The sequence below is a fragment of the Budorcas taxicolor genome, chromosome 2, assembly GCF_023091745.1.
Source record: "Budorcas taxicolor isolate Tak-1 chromosome 2, Takin1.1, whole genome shotgun sequence".
In the NCBI taxonomy this organism is placed as follows: domain Eukaryota; kingdom Metazoa; phylum Chordata; class Mammalia; order Artiodactyla; family Bovidae; genus Budorcas; species Budorcas taxicolor.
In genome coordinates this window covers 146,323,492-146,342,525 of record NC_068911.1, presented here as the reverse complement: position 1 = coordinate 146,342,525, position 19,034 = coordinate 146,323,492, and the positions used below count along the sequence as shown (strand labels likewise).

Below are 19,034 nucleotides of genomic sequence, written 5' to 3'. Positions count from 1 at the left end.
CTCCCATAAGGTTATCAGCTGATTTCTCAACAGAAACTCTACAAGCCAAAAAGGAATGGCATGATATATTTAGTGATGAAAGAGAAGAACCTACAACCAAGAATACCATCAAGGCTCTCACATTTGACAGAGAAATCAAAAGTTTTACATATAAGCAAAAGTTAAGAGAATTCAGTACCACCAAGCCAGTTTCACAAAAAATGCCAAAGGAATTTCTCTAAGCAGGAAACACAAGAGAAGGAAAAGATCTACACAAAATAAACCCAAAACAATTAAGAAAATGGTAATAGGATCATTTGTTGTGTAGTGGCTAAGTTGTGCTGACTCTTTTGTGATGCCATCAACTGCATACATATCAATAATTACCTTAAATGTAAATGGATTAAATGCACAAACCAAAAGACACAGACAGGCTAGACAGATAAAAACATCTGCATGTATACACTTCCACTTACCAGATCACTTTACTTAATTCCCCAAACTGTATGTAATTATTTCATATTGTTAGGTTAATCATGCTTTCATTATGGCTTGCAACTGTAATGATCTTTTATTTTTTGTCTATTGATTATGAGAAGTGATAAATGTCTTCTATTATAGTGATTTATGCTTAATATAATAATTGCATCACGATTTTGGTCAACTGAAAACAATGGAATTCTATATAATTCTATATCACTAAAACTACCATTTAATAGAAAAACTTGTAATCATTTTTAAAAATCCAAATGCATATCAAAATTATCTTGGAATGTTCTGAAAAAAAAAAAAAAAAAGCCCAAGTATTGTTTTTTTGGTTGCTTTTTTTTCCTCCAAAGCTCCAGATGTGTTTCTAATGAGCAGCCATATCTAAAAACAACTGGACTATATGATGATCTTGTACTTTTATATAGTTTAACTTTTTCTATTTCATATTAAATACCACATTTCATTTAGCTTGTTTTCCAATTTCTCCTTTTTTAGTAATGTTCTTTCTCAAGTCTACCAAGCATAGTAGAAAAGCTTTTGTAAACATATATAGAGATATAAGCAATATGTATATTCTAGAAAACATGAAGTTTTGCCTAGCTAAATATGACATTTTTATTCTACTTGTTTGACTTGGTATGAATAGAAAGCTATATTTCTAATTTATAATCACTTAAATTTTTGATGTAGCTCCATGTATTTTGGCATCTATTATTAGTGCTAAAAGTCTAGAAAGTTTATTATCTTAGTGATTTTAAAAAAATTGAAACTGAAACTTCTTTTTTTTTTAATGTTTTATTTTTACTTTATTTTACTTTATAATACTGTATTGGTTTTGCCATACATTGACATGAATCCACCACGGGTGTACATGCGTTCCCAAACATGAACCCCCCTCCTACCTCCCTCCCCACAACAACCCTCCGGGTCATCCTTGTGCACCAGCCCCAAGCATGCTGTATCCTGCATCAGACATAGCCTGGTGATTTGATTCTTACATGATAGTATACATGTTACAATGCCATTCTCCCAAATCATCCCACCCTCTCCCTCTCCCTCTGAGTCCAAAAGTCCACTATACACATCTGTGTCTTTTTTGCTGTCTTGCATACAGGGTCATCATTGCCATCTTTCTAAATTCCATATATATGTGTTAGTATACTGTACTGGTGTTTTTCTTTCTGGCTTACTTCACTCTGTATAATCGGCTCCAGTTTCATCCATCTCACGAGAACTGATTCAAATGTATTCTTTTTAACGGCTGAGTAATACTCCATTGTGAATATGTACCACTGCTTTCTTATCGATTCATCTGCTGATAGACATCTAGGTTGTTTCCATGTCCTGGCTATTATAAACAGTGCTGCGATGAACATTGGGGTACATGTGTCTCTTTCAATTCTGGTTTCCTCGGTGTGTATGCCCAGCAGTGGGATTGCTGGGTCATAAGGGAGTTCTATTTGCAATTTTTTAAGGAATCTCCACACTGTTCTCCATAGTGGCTGTACTAGTTTGCATTCCCACCAACAGTGTAGGAGGGTTCCCTTTTCTCCACACCCTCTCCAGCATTTATTGCTTGCAGATTTTTGGATCGCAGACATTCTGACTGGTGTGAAGTGGTACCTCATTGTGGTTTTGATTTGCATTTCTCTAATAATGAGTGATGTTGAGCATCTTTTCATGTGTTTATTAGCCATCCGTATGTCTTCTTTGGAGAAATGTCAATTTAGTTCTTTGGCCCATTTTTTGATTGGGTCATTTATTTTTCTGGAATTGAGTTGCATAAGTTGCTTGTATATTTTTGAGATTAGTTATTTGTCAATTGTTTCATTTGCTATTATTTTCTCCCATTCAGAAGGCTGTCTTTTCACCTTGCTTATATTTTCCTTTGTTGTGCAGAAGCTTTTGATTTTAATTAGATCCCATTTGTTTATTTTTGCTTTCATTTCCAGAATTCTGGGAGGTGGATCATAGAGGATCCTGCTGTGATTTATGTCGGAGAGTGTTTTGCCTATGTTCTCCTCTAGAAGTTTTATAGTTTCTGGTCTTACATTTAGATCTCTCCAACAAATTCTAAAAGATACTCTCTAGACAGGAAACACAAAAAGGGTGTATAAACCCGAACCCAAAACAATAAAGTAAATGGTAACGGGATCATACTTATCAATAATTACCTTAAACGTAAATGGGTTGACTGCCCCAACCAAAAGACAAAGATTGGCTGAATGGATACAAAAACAAGACCCCTCTATATGCTGCTTACAAGAGACCCACCTCAAAACAAGGGATGCATACAGACTGAAAGTGAAGGGCTGGAAAAAGATATACCACGCAAATAGAGACCAAAAGAAAGCAGGAGTGGCAATACTCATATCCAATAAAATAGACTTTAAAACAAAGGCTGTGAAAAGAGATAAAGCAGGCCACTACATAATGATAATTTTTCAATCTTCTAACATTATTGAGGCTTTCAATGGCTAATTTTGCTAAGTCAAAGATCTCTCTTGGTAAATGTGACACTGCACTTGAAGATACGAGGGTCATTTTCAAATATCTTTTGATATTGATCTCTAACATAATTCCACAGTAATAAGAGAACAGATTCTGAATGATTTCAATACCTTTAGACCATGAAATTTCTGCACCTGGTCTTTTGTCTCTGGATATGTTCCAGTGTCTCCTAGTTTATAGCCTATGGAACTTGAATAGAATTTGTATCCTACTGTTGTGTGAAAATCGCATAAATCTTAATTATGTCAAATTGGTTCATAATGCTTTTCAGGCCAACTATGTTCTTCTACTTCTCTGCACATTTATTCTATTAATTTCTGAGAGCTTGATATTGAAACTCCAACTAAAAATCTTAATTTACCTATTTAAACTGAACAATTTTAATACATAGTGGAACTACATCTAACTTTGTTTTGTATTTTCCAAATCTCCTATAAACGTATTATCATGTTTTCATAATTTAAAAAATAAAAAATATAAAAAACTATTACTACTTTATCTTTTGATAAGGGTTTTTTCGGCTTTTTTTTTTCTTTGGTGTTTTGTAATTTTTGAAGGCACATGCTATGCTATGCTATGCTATGCTATGCTAAGTCGCTTCAGTCGTGTCCGACTCTGTGCAACCCCAGGCACATGGGTTACTGCAAATAGAGCCTGACATAAACAGTGTTTACAAACAGAGATGAATGCAGTTCTTCAGTCAGGTCCTTAATGTCAGTCTAATGTGTAAGTTTTGTTGTTGCTGTAATCAACCTTCACTTCATCACAGAGATCTGAATTCCTCTGGTGGTGTACTGCTGCTTCCTGTATTGATTGTTAGGTCTGATATACCCAAGAGTGTTTCCCAGTATTTTTGCTTCACTGTGCCACACAGAGGGAGATTCTCTCCATGGTCTTGCTCCACCTTCAGCAGTAGACAGTTGTATGCTGCATGTTACTTGATCCAAAGCTCATAGCTTTCCTGGTCCAGCCTCAGTCTTAGGCAAGCCTATACATATGTGCTCCAGGTTTTGGCTTTCTCAGAACTTCTGCCCTTCCACTTGATGGCAGCTAAATTACGTTCTGTATCTTTGGGGACTATCAGATAAGCAAGCTTCCTGCACATCTCCAGTGGCACAAACCTCTGCCTTTTATCAGCACAAGAATCGGGAAGTGAACTCATTTCTCATTCCTCTCTAAGGGTAAATAACTTACTTTGATCTGTCCCCCATTTACAGCCGAGCTTTGCTTATGAAAGTATTCTCTAGTGGCTCAGATGGTAAAGAATCCCTGGGTCAGGAAGATCCCCTGGATAAGGAAATGGCTACTCATTCCAGTATTTCTGCCTGGAGAATTCCATGGACGGAGGAGCCTGGTGGGCTACAGTCTGCGGTCACCAAGAGTCAGACATGACTGAATGACTAACGCACTTTGAACTTGGTTTTGCCTATGAAAAGGGTTCAGGTGGTTTGCCTACCATTTCTCCAGCAGCAGATGGCTTTTGCTGCAATGAGATTTAAGTGTGGAAAGTAGATGGAGATTTTTGTCTATGCACTGTTGAAGAGAGCTCTCTCAGATGTCCTGCCCAGCCCAAATCTTTCTGGTGAGCACAGGATAGAAATCTATGGAAAAGATTGGTTGCTTCCCCTTGGATGTGGGACTCCTTGGGATTCTAGTCTGCTGTACTGGCCGACATTTGACCTTTAAGAACTCATTGAAGTTTTCGTTCCTTACTTCTTCCCTACTTGTGCAGTTTTCATATTTTCGTTCCTTGCTCTGCTAAAGGTGATATCATTTGTGTGCCTTGTCTCTCTTTGAAGGTTCTGTCACCTTTTGGAATTTAGTTCACCTGATTTCCTGTAACATTTGTTCTCTCGTGAGCAGACAAAATGCTATGATTTTGTAGTTTATCTCACTTGTTCTTATCATTAGTGACTTTGTCATGGGTTTTCTCTTTTTAAGGTAAAGGAGAACTTCTCAAAAAAATGTTTAAATCATGAAAGAGAGTCAATTTTATAACCTCTTACAGTTTTAAATTTTAATTTTTTTTGCTTATCAAATGAGAAACTGTAGATTGATAGTTCCTCAATCTTTTAAAATCCTATTTTCTTTTTATAAACATATACAACTCATAAACTTTTATATTATGTTATTTGAAATTTTTTAAATGTTAATAACATAAGAAACAGTGTGTCAAGACAAGGAGACAAAACAGGTTTTTTTTTTTTTAAATACTCATCCCAGTTTCCTAAAGGTGAGATAGCTTTTCCCTTGTTACATGAATTAAAGGGCAAGATGATAATAACTGCTATATTAACAAATGGATTAATCAATCAAATGTTCTCTATTAGGTTAAGCAGCATTAAAATATTTGGATATCAAATATTACAGATGTTAGGAGAGATAAAACTTTTAGTATATTCTGAGGTAAAAAATGTGGTTCTTTTTTCCCCAGAACCAATTCTCTATACTCCTCTGCACCTTGTTTCCCAAAACAAGCACACTCCTGCTCCTAGGTAATTACTGTACAATAGCTGAAAGAATCACAATTCTCTCAAATTCAATTCTAATTACTTTTTAAAATATGTTCTGGTTGTAACAATGTACTAGGTTTCCTGTTCTTTGTCCATTACCCAGAGTTGAGTCTCTTAGTCCCCAGCTGCAGATTTGGTTCTGCTATCAGGTCAGAGACAAATATCTTTGTAGCCCAGCCCTGGCTTTACTTGCACAGGCAGTTCAGCATACACGGCTCTTACAACGTCGCTCTGCTCCTAAGTCCCAGTTCTGCTGCTGCTGCTAAGTCACTTCAGTCGTGTCCGACTCTGTGCGACTCCATAGATGGCAGCCCACCAGGCTCCCCCATCTCTGGGATTCTTCGGGCAAGAACACTGGAGTGGGTTGCCATTTCCTTCTCCAATGCATGACAGTGAACAGTGAATGTGAAATCACTCAGTCGTGTCCGACCCTCAGCGACTCCATGGACTGCAGCCTTCCAGGCTGCTCTGTCCATGGGATTTTCCAGGCAAGAGTACTGGAGTGGGGTGCCATTGCCTTCTCCAAAGTCCCAGTTCTAGCAAATGGGTATTTCTCAAGTGACTGGACACTTGTTCCTGTCTCTTGGCCTCTCTCTTCGTGACTCACTTTAAGCAAGTAAAGGACTGTAGTTCTTCTCATTATGTGACTCTGAACCCCCCCCTTTTTTGTCCCTATCTCAGCTTTGCGGTGCTGCTGATTCCTGCTATTATACCCACTCCTTAGCTTTTGTTGAATTGCCCCTAACCCTGAAATCATGATTATGTATTTTCTCTTTCTGTGTTCTTTCTACTTGCCTGAACTTCTTCAAGCAGCCTGCAGCAGTCAACCCATGCTATCCAGCCACCTCCATACAGTTTCCAGGATGGGCCCATCCCTACTCCCTAGGGAGGTCAAGTAGGGAGGCCATTGACTTTTTCCAGTGGCCTACCATGCTAAAGCCATTCATTAGCAATTTTACTGATAGTCACAGCTCATTTTATGTTAGGATTATAGGCGTCATAACCTCAATGGACATGAGTTTGAGCAAACTCCAGGAGATAGTGAAGGATAGGAAAGTCTAGAGTGCTGCAGTCCATGGGGTCACAAAGAGTCGGACACAACTCAGTGACTAAACAACAGAAACAAAAAATAAACATTTTATCTGTCATCAGTATAAAATCATCTCAGGCCTCAATCACCTGCCTGACCAAATGCCACAACTTGGTAGACTGCATTTCCTTCTCAGAAGTCAGGGGGCACATCTGCCTTTTGTTCTTTTTCTAGCTACACTTTTACACTTTTCATCTCATCTCTTTTCTTTTCAGGAGTGAAGTGTGCTGGGGTATAGAAGAAAAGATGGGAAGGAATGGAGAAGAGAAACCAAAGAGGAAAACTCCCAGCTTGCCATCAAATGAGAGCACTGGTCCTCCGCTGCACTGAGAGCCTACCACTCTTGCACTGTCATGACCATATTGCGTGCAGAAGCACACATGCACACACAGGCACAGGGTGTTTAAGAGGTTTATAAGGATGTAAACTGGAGGGCAAGAGAAAGGAAAGCAAACCCGCATCGTGCCCTGGTTTGTCTTCACAGCTAACAGTACCATATGTTTATTATGGAGCATAATTGCTGGCTTTTTAGAAAACATGTACCTTAATTATAGTCCTTAGTCAATAAAAAAGATTTTGTATTCCCAAGAGGTATATTGAGTGACAAGCCCTAACATTTACACTATTAATCCAGGAAAGAAGTCTTTGCTTAAAAATAAGCAGAAAAGTGTAAAAATTAAATAATAATACATTTGAATTCTTCTTAAAAGTATATGCATTAACTATTGCTTCCTTTTCATAGCTAATAAAAGTCAGTAAGAAAACAAGATTTCCAGAATGGCCTAAGTTTATCACTAATTCTCTCTTGTTCTCCACATTATACACAAGCCAGGACCAAAAGGAGGGCCGAACGCTACTCCACAATCCTCACAGTAATCCTTACTCATCACTGGGCTCAGTCACTAAGTCATGTTCAACTCCTTGAGACCCCACAGACTGTAGCCTAACAGGCTCCTCTGTGCATGAGATTTCCCAGCAAGAATACTGGAATGGGTTTCCACTTCCTCCTCCAAGGGATCCTCCTGACCTAGGATCAAACAGTCTCCTGCCTCTCCTGTGCTGGCCTGCGAATTCTTTACCACTGAGCCACCTGGGAAGCCTACAGGACCCTGCTCACTGTTCCAGAACAGAAATGTACTTCTGAACAATAAGACACTGAGAGCAACTTTGAAGTATCAGCACCTTCACATTCCTACTAACAGTGGAACAGATATTATCTGTGACTCTCAACCAGTTACACAATCAAAATATCTGAAGCCAATATCCAAATACCTGAAGCTGAAACCAAGCATGACCCTGTGGGGCTCCTGGACACAACAGCCTTTCTGTATCTTCCATTTCTTTGATTACAGGAAATAGGCTTCTTTCAGCCTCCAAGATCTTCCTTGAGTACCAAGAAGCAGGTTCAAAAAGTTGCTAATTAGGGAAGGTAGAGGATGCTGAAAGACAATGGAGGAACAGTCAAAAGAAACAAAAATGCAGCCTTGGGGCAGGTTCTGGCTCCCCGTACATTCAGTTCAGCTCATTCGCTCAGTCGTGTCAGACTCTTTACAACCCCATGGACCGCAGCACACCAGGCTTCCCTGTGCATCACCAATTCCCAGAGCCTACTCAAACTTATGTCCATAGAGTTTGTGATGCTATCCAACCATCTCATCCTCTGTCATCCTCTTCTCCTCCTGCCCTCAATCTTTCCCAGCATCTGGGTCTTTTCAAATGAGTCAGTTCTTCGCATCAGGTGGCCAAAGTATTGAAGTTTCAACAGCAGTCCTTCCAATGAATATTCAGGACTGATTTCCTTTAGGATTCCTTAAGGATTGATGCAAGAGTCTTCTCCAGCACCACAGTTCAAAAACATCAGTTTTTCAGCACTCTGCTTTCTTTATGGTCCAACTCTCACATGATACTGGAAAAACCATAGCTTTAACTAGACAGACCTTTGTTGGTAAAGTAATGTCTCTGCTTTTTAATATGCTGTCTAGGTTTGTCAGTATCTTTGAGCTGTTTTGCAGATACTGAAATCTCTACTAGGTGGGAGAAGTTGACAGGTATTTTGATATAAAAAACAACCAGTATAAACTAAGAATCCCTACTTTTAAAAATTTATGAATTAACACTTGTATGAATTAACATGCACTGGGGTGACTGCAGTGATAAAGAACCCATGCACCTAATGCAGGAGAGTCAAGAGACAAAGGCTCAATCCCTGGGTTGGGAAGATCCCTGGGTAGGAAATGGCAACCTACTCCAGTGTTCTTGCCTAGAAAATCCCACAGAGGAGCCTGGTAGGCTACAGTCCATGGGGTCACAAAGAGTTAGACACGACAAGTGTGCATGCACTAGCTCAAGTTTACATTTAAGCCCTGAATCGTCTAACTGGTAAATTAAATCATACCTCAGTTGTACGGCTACTTCTGCTCTATACAGAAATAAACTTTCAAAATCCTTTATTAATATCTTAGTTCTGTGGGGTGTGCTCACAGAAGGGGGCCTGAAGAAATGGCTCATCTGCTTATAACACAGCTGACAGGAATCTGGGTTCATTGTGACAAGGAGCACAAAATGTATGACCTTTCTATGAATAACTATCCAACATGTGTCCCCTTGTACCTCTACATGGCTGCTGGGCAGGACCAGTGGGACAGGACTCGATACTGGAAGAAAAGCTACAGTATTCAGGGGGAAGCTTGCCACCTAGAGTCTGTTTGGTTTTGGTGGGCCATAAGTGGTCCTATAAGGGCTTTGAACCTCTCTTTTCAAGGAGAGAGAAAAAAATTAAAAATAGATTCCAACTATATGCCATTTTGGAAAAGGCAAAATTATGTAGACAGTAAAAAGATTAACAGTAGCCAGAGGTTCATGGGGAGAGGAATACAGAGTACAGAATTTTTATGAGCAGTGAAAATATTTTAAATGACATTATAATGATGGATACATGTCATTATATCCATCTCGACACAGGGATTGAACCCAGGTCTCCTGCATTGCAGGCAGATTCTTTATCATCAGAGCCATCAGGGAAGGCTATATGTCATTATACTTCTGTCCAAATACATGGAATGTACAACACTATTCACTTCATTAAAGTGGACCCTGAGATGAACTGGGCACCTTGGTGATTATAATGTGTCAATGTAGTTCATTTTTGGCTTTTTTAAAAAGGTACCACTTTGCTGATAATGGCTATATATGTAACGGGAGGGGGTACATGGGGGAATTTCTGTACTTTCCTATCAAATTTGTTGTATACCTAAGACTGCTTAAAAAAAAAAAAAAGGTTTCAAAAAAATTAACACTCAAGGTATGTTTTTGGTGAAAATTTTGTTTCATTTTTATATATGTTTCAGTTCAGTTAAGTTCAGTTCAGTTGTTCAGTCATCTCTGACTCTTTGTGACCCCATGAATCACAGCACGCCTGGCCTCCCTGTCCATCACCAACTCCCGGAGTTCACTCAGACTCATGTCCATCGAGTCCATGATGCCATCCAGCCGTCTCATCCTTGGTCGTCCCCTTCTCCTCCTGCCCCCAATCCCTCCCAGCATCAGGGTCTTTTCCAATGAGTCAACTCTTCGCATGAGGTGGCCAAAGTATTGGAGTTTCAGCTTCAGCATCAGTCCTTCCAATGAACACCCAGGACTGATCTCCTTTAGAATGGTCCAGTTGGATCTCCTTGCTGTCCAAGGGATTCTCAACAGTCTTCTCCAACACCACAGTTCAAAAAAAGCATCAATTCTTCAGCGCTCAGCTTTCTTTATAGTCCAACTCTCACATCCATACATGACCACTGGAAAAACCATAGCCTCGACTAGACGGACCTTTGTTGGCAAAGTAACATCTCTGCTTTTTAATATGCTGTCTGGGTTGGTCATAACTTTCCTTCCAAGGAGTAAGTGTCTTTTAATTTAATGGTCCAATCACCATCTACAGTGATTTTGGAGCCCAATATGGCTTCCCTGGTGGCTCAGTGGGAAGGAATCTGCCTGCCAAGCAGGAAACACGGTTTCTATCCCTGGGTTGGGAAGATACCCAGGAGAAGGAAGCAGCAACTCACTATAGTATTCTTGCCTGGGAAATCCCATGGACAGAGGGGCCTGGCAAGCTATATTCCTTGGGGTCGCAATAGAGTTGGACATGATTTATTGACTAAATGACAACAATGCATTATGTATGTGTGTTTGTGGAACTGTGATGGAAAATAAATTTTTTAGATCTAAAAAGTTTACAGGTCACTGTAGTTAATTTATACTGGCTAATAAAATCACAAATTTATCTCATAAAAATATCCTACATCTGAAGGAGAGTTGTGATAATTCACAACTGTACACTCTAGTGTACAGTCATCTTTTGTTTTAACTTGTGATAAAAATGTAGGTTGTGGTTTTTATGGTAGCGTATTTTTTTTACATTTTTACCACAAAGTAGAAGGCTATGCAGGAAAATTAATCTAGCCTCTACATAAAGTCAGCGACATCCAAAGAGGAAATGTATCAATACTAGAATAAAAGAGAATCATTTCAAGGAGGAAATTGATATGAGCCTGGAGGTCAATGGAGATAAATGGGCTAGGTGTCTGGGAGACTTCACCACAGAGGTAACATTTGGAGGTGAAAGAATGAATGACATCATATAAAGAAATGTTGTTGAGAGAGAAAACAAATTGTTCTGTCTCTGACATCTGCAGGTAGTGTAAAGGACGAGAAGCCCGTCCCACCAAAGAGACTAAAATAAAAGGGAATATAAAATGGGATATGGAGCAGTGTGGTATTATGCAAGGCAAGGAAACAACATGTTTTCAGAAGGAAAGCACAGTCAGCTTCATCACTTACTACTGTGAGTTTAAAATCAAAACAAATCTGTTGGGTGGCAAAGAAACTGTCCTTATACATGACTCTAGCTAGATAAACTTACAAGATATGAATATTTCCTTTATCATGGGTAGGATGATAAGTCAGATATGGAGGACTGAAGAGTTAATAGGACACAAGGAAGCAGAATTTTTCAGAAAATGTGAATGCATATGAAAAATGTAAATTGATATTGAAAACAAGTTGATGCCTCCTGATCCTTAAAAACATCCCTTGATAAGCCACAGCATTTGCTATTTATCAGAGAAGTTATGTATCCTTTTGTAATAGGATCTAGATAAGTTAATTTTAATATCTTTTTAACTTATTAAGGTTTGTCAGGTAATTTTATATTAATATACATGCACTTGTTTGAATCATATTTGCAACACTTCTAAATTTTCCTTTAAATCATCTATTAATGTCTTAATAACTATATTATACATTTCTTCCTTTACAGGTGCATAATGCTTAAAAATTTACCCCTATTTATAAGTCCACTGACTGCCTTTATATCAACACAGCAATTTATAAAGAAATAATTAAAATTTTACACAATGTATTAAAACATGTCCATGGAAATTCGTTGTGAAACTTTTTTTTTTAAATAAAGATAGCTGCTATTCTAAGGGAATACTTAAAAAATTACAATGAATTTAATTCCGAAGTCTCACTTGGCTAATATTTTCCATCTTACCATTACCCAACTTGTCATAAGAGCTATTAAAAACATTCAAATTGTCTGTTTTGATTTAATTCAATTACCTAAAAATATGAAAGCACTTTAACTGTAAACTCCTAGCTAATAATGCCTAATTCTGCCATCTGGCGGCAGAAGCAAAAGGTATATTCATTACTGGTAACAAGGTTGTAAAACAGGCCTCAGTGAACAATCACAAATTAACACTCCAGATTGCAGGTATCATTCACTTGAAAAACTTCAACATTTATAGTTTTTTTTGTTTTTTAACAGGACAATGCTCTCTGTAGTTTTTTGAAACATTACTAGCTTCATGCTGAGCACGTTAGCAATGCCTTATTCTAACAAAGGAAGCATCAATTTTAAAGCAACGATCAAGTTAGACATAAAAACTGGGTAATAAAACCCCATTTATTGTGCATATACAGCAATTTCTAGCATGTCTAATTTTTTAAATTAATGATCAATGTTTCTCAAGAAAGCTTCTCAAGGAATTAATCCTGTTTGTATAACTTGGTATGTCTGATTTGCCACAGAACATAGAACTCAGCTTTTAAAAGTCATTTTACATGAAGACATATTTTTAAAGAGTAATTTTAAATATGAGAAAATTTATTTGCCTTATAGACATTTTAGTATATTTTTATACTTTTTTATTTTAAACCGTTTATTTTTTCATTTAAAAAATTAAAGTTTTATTTTAAATTCAAAATACTATATTTAATTATTCATATATCAGGGAATCACAGAATTGAGTTGGGAGAACTATTAGGTGCCACAGGGTTCATTTATCTGCTCCAAGGAAAATATTTCTGTAATGCAATTCACAAGTAGCAATCAAGCTCTGCTCATATATTCTACATAATAGAAAAATTCTACTACAGTCCTGGAGTTTGACAACACCCATCCCCAGAGAATTCTTCTAAGAACCTATAATGTACTTTCCTGTACATCAATCCCACTGGCCTTGGTTAGCTCTATGGAGCCCTGTAGAGTAAATTTGTATTCTTTAATATCTGAAGATTATTGGCATGATCCAACCACTCACCTTTCTCTTCTTTAGTAGAAAGTTACCTAGTTCCTTCAGCTACTCCTCATATGCCATAACATCAATTTATCCACCAATCTGGTCTTTTTTATTCTAGTTTGAAAATACAGAGCTCAAGACTGACCTCTCTTCTCCGGGGGTCATCAAACTGAACCAACAGTGTTTACCTTTAAGTCCTTTCCATGTGTGCTCTTATTTCACAGAAAGCAACTTGGGTTAAAGAGAGGATCACTAAGCCAAGAAACAGAGGTGTGAGTGGGCTATGATCATGAATATCTGATAATCTCTCTGAATTTTAGACTCAATAGCAAAACTGATATTATAATACTTAATGAAATACAGGTCATTGTTTCCAATAAAAATTTCTCATTGTATTATCCCCTTGCTTGGAATCTTTCAAAAACCTCTATTGCACTGAGGATGAAGAAGACAAAGCTTCCTAGCTTGGCTTAAAAGGCACTGCATGAACTGGCCTCCAGCATTATCTTACCTATCACACACTGAATTTCCCAAAGTTCTATCTCGTTTTAGGAACACAGGTCACCTCTCCATCTCTTACTCTCTCCATGGGGCACACAGTTTTAGAACCTGTGCCCCCTCTTCCAGGAATGCTCTTCACTCTCCTCCTCCCCTTACTCATTCTTAATTAAAGTGCCATCTCCTACCTCTGTAGCAAAGTCAGTTTTACCTAATACATGGTTTTGCAGCACCTTGTAGTTCCTTTTACTTATCTCAATTTCAGTTCTGCTTGTATTTAAGCAATTACTTGATCATGTCTGTCTTCTAGTAGATTTTAAATTGCATTAAGGCAAAGACCACATCTGTTTTTGTTTTCAATTCTTACCTAGCTTCTAGTCCGGTACTTGGTATGTAATAGATAATCAATAAATATTTATAAATAATGAATTGCAGTTCATGGCTACCAAAGAAACCAAAAATTGGGCAGCAGGGATTCTGGAAAGAAGAAAGGCACAGGGATATAAGCCCAATATTTAGCAATGGTTTTCTCTCAAGGACTTTTTTGATCCCAAGATGCAGAAAGTTGTAAATTAAGAAGGTAGGAAGAACCACTGAAAAAGAGACTACAATTCTTATTTAAAAACTGCTGCAAGAAACACAGTGAGCACTTTAGGCACTCAGTTTGGACCTCTGCAACTATTTAGGGTTTTTCTATCTCTTCAGGCTACACAGGTAGCCTCTTGGAAAAGACTGAAACAGTGGGAGGTTTGACTTATAATTCAAAAGTAAAATCTTTCTCCTTCACTCTTACCTTTGCACCACCCCCCGCCCCTTAGCACATAAGACCATCAAATTCTTGTCGTAAGACATCTTGTATCACTTTTTATTTACTATGCTTCATTACCATCTCATTACATTTTAGTAGGATCATCTTAAATTACTGTCTTTCAGGAGAAGGCGGATCTACTCTGCCTAAGAACTGTAATTTGTATCCAATCTATCATCCTGCCTTATTCCAAGGGAACTTCTTTCCATATGGCTGTCACAGGTGATCATTAAAGGTGATCAGTCCATCTTCCAACTTGCAGGTAACCTACATTTGTTGGAATTATAAGGTTTCCTCAAATTTTCTATTATCCACTTGTTTCTACTTATAGAGATAGATTAACTTTATAGCTATTAATAGATACATGTTTAGAACAGCAAACAAAAGAGTCCTAAGTATTAGTACTCTAGACTAAAATCTATTTGAAACAAAAGACAATCAATTAAAACACTTAAAATAGCTGCCCAGAACTCTCTAATCTCTCCTAGTAATTTTACTTCCTATATGCTAGTTTTTTGTTTGTTTGTTTTAACTGTCTATTCTAAAAACAATTATTTTGAATAGTAAAGAGAAAACAGACATTGTTATGATCTGGGTGTTTTCTTCTGTTTCTGCATTTTTAATCTACTCTTCTTCTGGGAGGTATGAAAAATAGAGAAAAGTAGGCATTAAGATTAAAAAAGAGAGAATAAAATCATATGAATAATTCACCAAATGAAAAGCATACAAATTAAACTCTGAACAATCACAGACAGTTTATATATGTTATTTCTCTTAAAACTTTTACTTCTTTTGTAAAATGAGTATGCTTAATATTTTCTCAGGGAATCAGATGTTCATTTCTTTAGACTAATATTAAAAATATTCATTATTGTCTTTATTTCCAAAATCCAAGTAGGTGCTTTTCTCAAAAGAAAATGCTATTTTTTAAAAACATGTCTGGATAAAAAGGAATAGTTGCTTATTTCAGAAAATTAATGAGTTATACAGTCAGATCATGACAAGAAACTGAACTGCAAGCTGATATATGTTAGAAAATATAAATGATTTGGGGGTAGTTTTTAGAAGAATTTTTGATTTCTCTGTAACTTGGATGAGAGTTAGTCACAAGTAATATAGTTAATAAGGTTTTGTGAGTGACGCTTACTCCTTGGAAGGAAAGTTATGACCAATCTAGATAGCATATTAAAAAGCAGAGACATTACTTTGCCAACAAAGGTCCATCTAGTCAAGGCTATGGTTTTTCCTGTGGTCATGTATGGATGTGAGAGTTGGACTGTGAAGCTGAGTGCCAAAGAATTGATGCTTTTGAGCTGTGGTGTTGGAGAAGACTCTTGAGAGTCCCTTGGACTGCAAGGAGATCCAACTGGTCCATTCTAAAGATCAGCCCTGGGTGTTCATTGGAAGGACTGATGCTAAAGCTGAAATTCCAATACTTCGGCCACCTCATGCGAAGAGTTGACTCATTGGAAAAGACCCAGATGCTGGGAGGGATTGAGGGCAGGCGGAGAAGAGGACAACAGAGGATGAGATGGCTGGATGGCATCACACGGACATGAGTTTGAGTGAACTGCGGGAGTTGGTGATAGACAGGGAGGCCTGGCGTGCTGCGATTTGTGGGGTCGCAAAGAGTCGACTAAGCGACTGAACTGAACTGAACTGAACACTTTTGTACATCTCCTTTTGTCTGAATGACCTCCCCCTGTCCTGATGTCTGTCTAATACTCACTACTGAGGAGCCAGTCAGGATTCTGCCAAGATCGAAAACGTTCCTCCCCATCATCTCTCATCATGAAGACCAAGTCCTCAAAACCATCGCCTAAAAAGCACTAGCTAAAAAGCTCCTGTATGAGAAGATTAGTGGGAAAATACCTCAGTCTTTTCCTTATAGCGTAAGCAAAATGCAAACCAAACTACGTGGGCTTTCCTCACATTCTTTTCAGTCATTTTTTTGTGTTTTGATGACATGAGAAAGTGGTAATTTCCTATAAATGACCTATGCTTAATTAAGCATAGCAGTCCCTCTTTTCCCCAGGTGACTGTCCTAGAACCCTCCCTGCCCATGGATGTTCAAGACCCTTATAGTAAATGGTACTGTATATGTATACAATCTATGCACATCCCCCCAAATGCTTTAAGCCATCTCTAGATTACTTGTTACTAATGAACTTATTTACAAAATCAAAAACAGACTCGCAAACATTGAAAACAAACATGATTATCAAAGGGAAAAGTGGGGGAGGGATAATTTAGGAGTTTCAAATTAACAAGCGTACACTAGAATGCATAAAAAAAGATAAACAGCAAGAACCTATTTTATGGCACAGGGAAGTAAAGTCAGTAACTTATAATGGAAAAGAATCTGAAAAATAATATATATGTGTACTCATATATAACTAAATCACTTTGCTCTACACCTGAAAGTAACACAAAGCTGTAAGTCAAATATACTTCAATAAAAAATAAATAAATAAAAACCTAGCACAATGGAAATGTTGGGTAAACAACTGCTGGCATGTAGAAATTCAAGTTTTTATTTTTAAAACTTTCTAGAAGTTTTTCCCCAAATATTTTCATTTCATGGTTGGTTGTATCCATGAATATCCCTGGATATGGAGGACCAAATGTAAATGCCTATGGTTTATATGGAATTTATAACAATGTGACTTGGCATTTATAAAATGTTTCACTCTGATTTTATACATGAATAGAGCAAACTCAAATCTTGTCCAATAAGCAAATTACTATTCACACTGAATATGTGGTTCCCACAATCACTATTAGAAGCTCAATTATTTCCAAGCTTAGAATACGTTCATCTCCTTCCAAATTTGCTCCTAAATTCAGGGACCATAAGTAGATGAGATTAAGAGCAGCAATTTGGCAATCTCAAGGTTCCATCTCAGACTCTCTGTTCCTGCCATCTTGCTCTTTCAACTTCCTTTTCTCCTACTGTCTCATACCTGGCCTCATTTTCTTTACCTTACTGTATTTGGAACTGACCTTTAGTTCTTTCATCTTCCTGGCTTGAAAGAAGGTTGTTTGGACAGGATGGAATGGTGTATGACTTATTTTGTTGCCCTGAAAAACAATGTGTACCTTGAGTTGTGCAAAACACATTTGACTGTGGAACTAATGTGGCATATGCCTAGACAATCTGTCAATCTTCCAGAATAGTTTTGTACTTTTAATCTTTTTTAGTGCACAATGAAAACAATGAGAATAAGTGACAGAATTAGTGATAGCTTTCAGATTTGCTCTGCCAAAGAATGCATAACCATCTCAAAGTCAGCTGATTCTTAGAATCATAAATTAAGAACTATAGAAAGCCTTTACTCCACAAAAAACAGGCACAGATTCTTCTTCACTCCTTTATTTCATAGTTTAATATTCTTTTATGATTGCTTTGAAAATAACTATTTTTTATATAACCAGATATGAAGACATATATAAATGATTATAAATGTCATTTATTTACTTATACCAGTAGTTTTATTAATGTGAACAGGAATGAGCAAGTATGAGTTTGTATATAATTTATGATAAAAGGAATGTCTATTTTCAGAAGGTAGAAATTTCATCTTTTTAGATAAGGGATCTATTAATAACAACTAGGAAAATTTGAAAGTATAAGAATATAAGGTTCTTTTCCAATGTATAAACATAAATCTGTAGAAATGACTAGTAGTATTAGTATCAATTTTATGTATTGATTAATTACTATAGACTTTTATATACTATTATGTAAACAGCTTATGTTTAACATTAATCTGAGTCCAATCACCTGAAAATAATTTCCAAAATCTGCTAATATGAATCTTTAATTATTGCTGATCATTGGATCTCATTACCTGCAATATTTATAGGATCTGTCTCACAACTACCACATCAGACAGAACTGTTTTAGACTTTTAGAATGAACTCTCAATTATCTCCAACAGTATACTTAAGGGGGGCTCACTATCATTTAAATGCACTGGATTTTATTCCTATAGGCTCTCATTATCCCACTAATCTTTCAGCTTCAATTGCTGCACACTCAAACTACACATTAATTTTAATAGTGATCAAACAGAAAACATTCTAAAGCCAAATTTAAATGAATTTTGGATAATCTAAAGCTTTAGGTTCATGTCATTTATCCCTACAGAGAAATCAAAACATGAAATTTAAGACTGCATTAAGACAGAATTCGAAATCGTGTTTCAATGTAAGTCCCTTATTAACTATAATCTCATGTGCTATTTTGTTTACAAATCTAAATCTGTTTCTTCCATTGTAAGATTCAGGGCATATAATATTATTGTTTGTTTTCAAGGAATGCTGTGAGAATTAAATGAGATAATGCTTTAAAAAGTATTAAATAAAATGTATCCATGTAACTTGTGAAACATTTAGTATATTCTGTAAAAAGTTACCCAGTCCCACAATTTTATTTCCCCCATCTCAACAACTGTCTTTGGAGATAAGAATTTTGGAAACAGTTTAAATTAAAATAATATAATCATTTGAATCAGCTGTAATGAAGTGGATGAAACTGGAGTCTTTTATACAGAGTGAGGCAAGTCAGAAAG

The 19,034-nt window shown here is 36.9% G+C and overlaps 1 protein-coding gene and 1 non-coding gene across 2 annotated transcripts in view; one reads left to right on the top strand and one right to left on the bottom strand.

Annotated features, from left to right (window-relative positions):
- SPAG16 (sperm associated antigen 16) overlaps positions 1–19,034 on the bottom strand; it is a 1,101,103-nt gene that overhangs the window by 609,875 nt on the left and 472,194 nt on the right. The gene's annotated exons all lie outside the window — the stretch shown is intronic.
- LOC128044076 (small nucleolar RNA SNORA11) lies at positions 9,051–9,180 on the top strand. Its single transcript, XR_008199054.1, has one exon. It is a non-coding gene; the product is annotated as a small nucleolar RNA SNORA11 (small nucleolar RNA).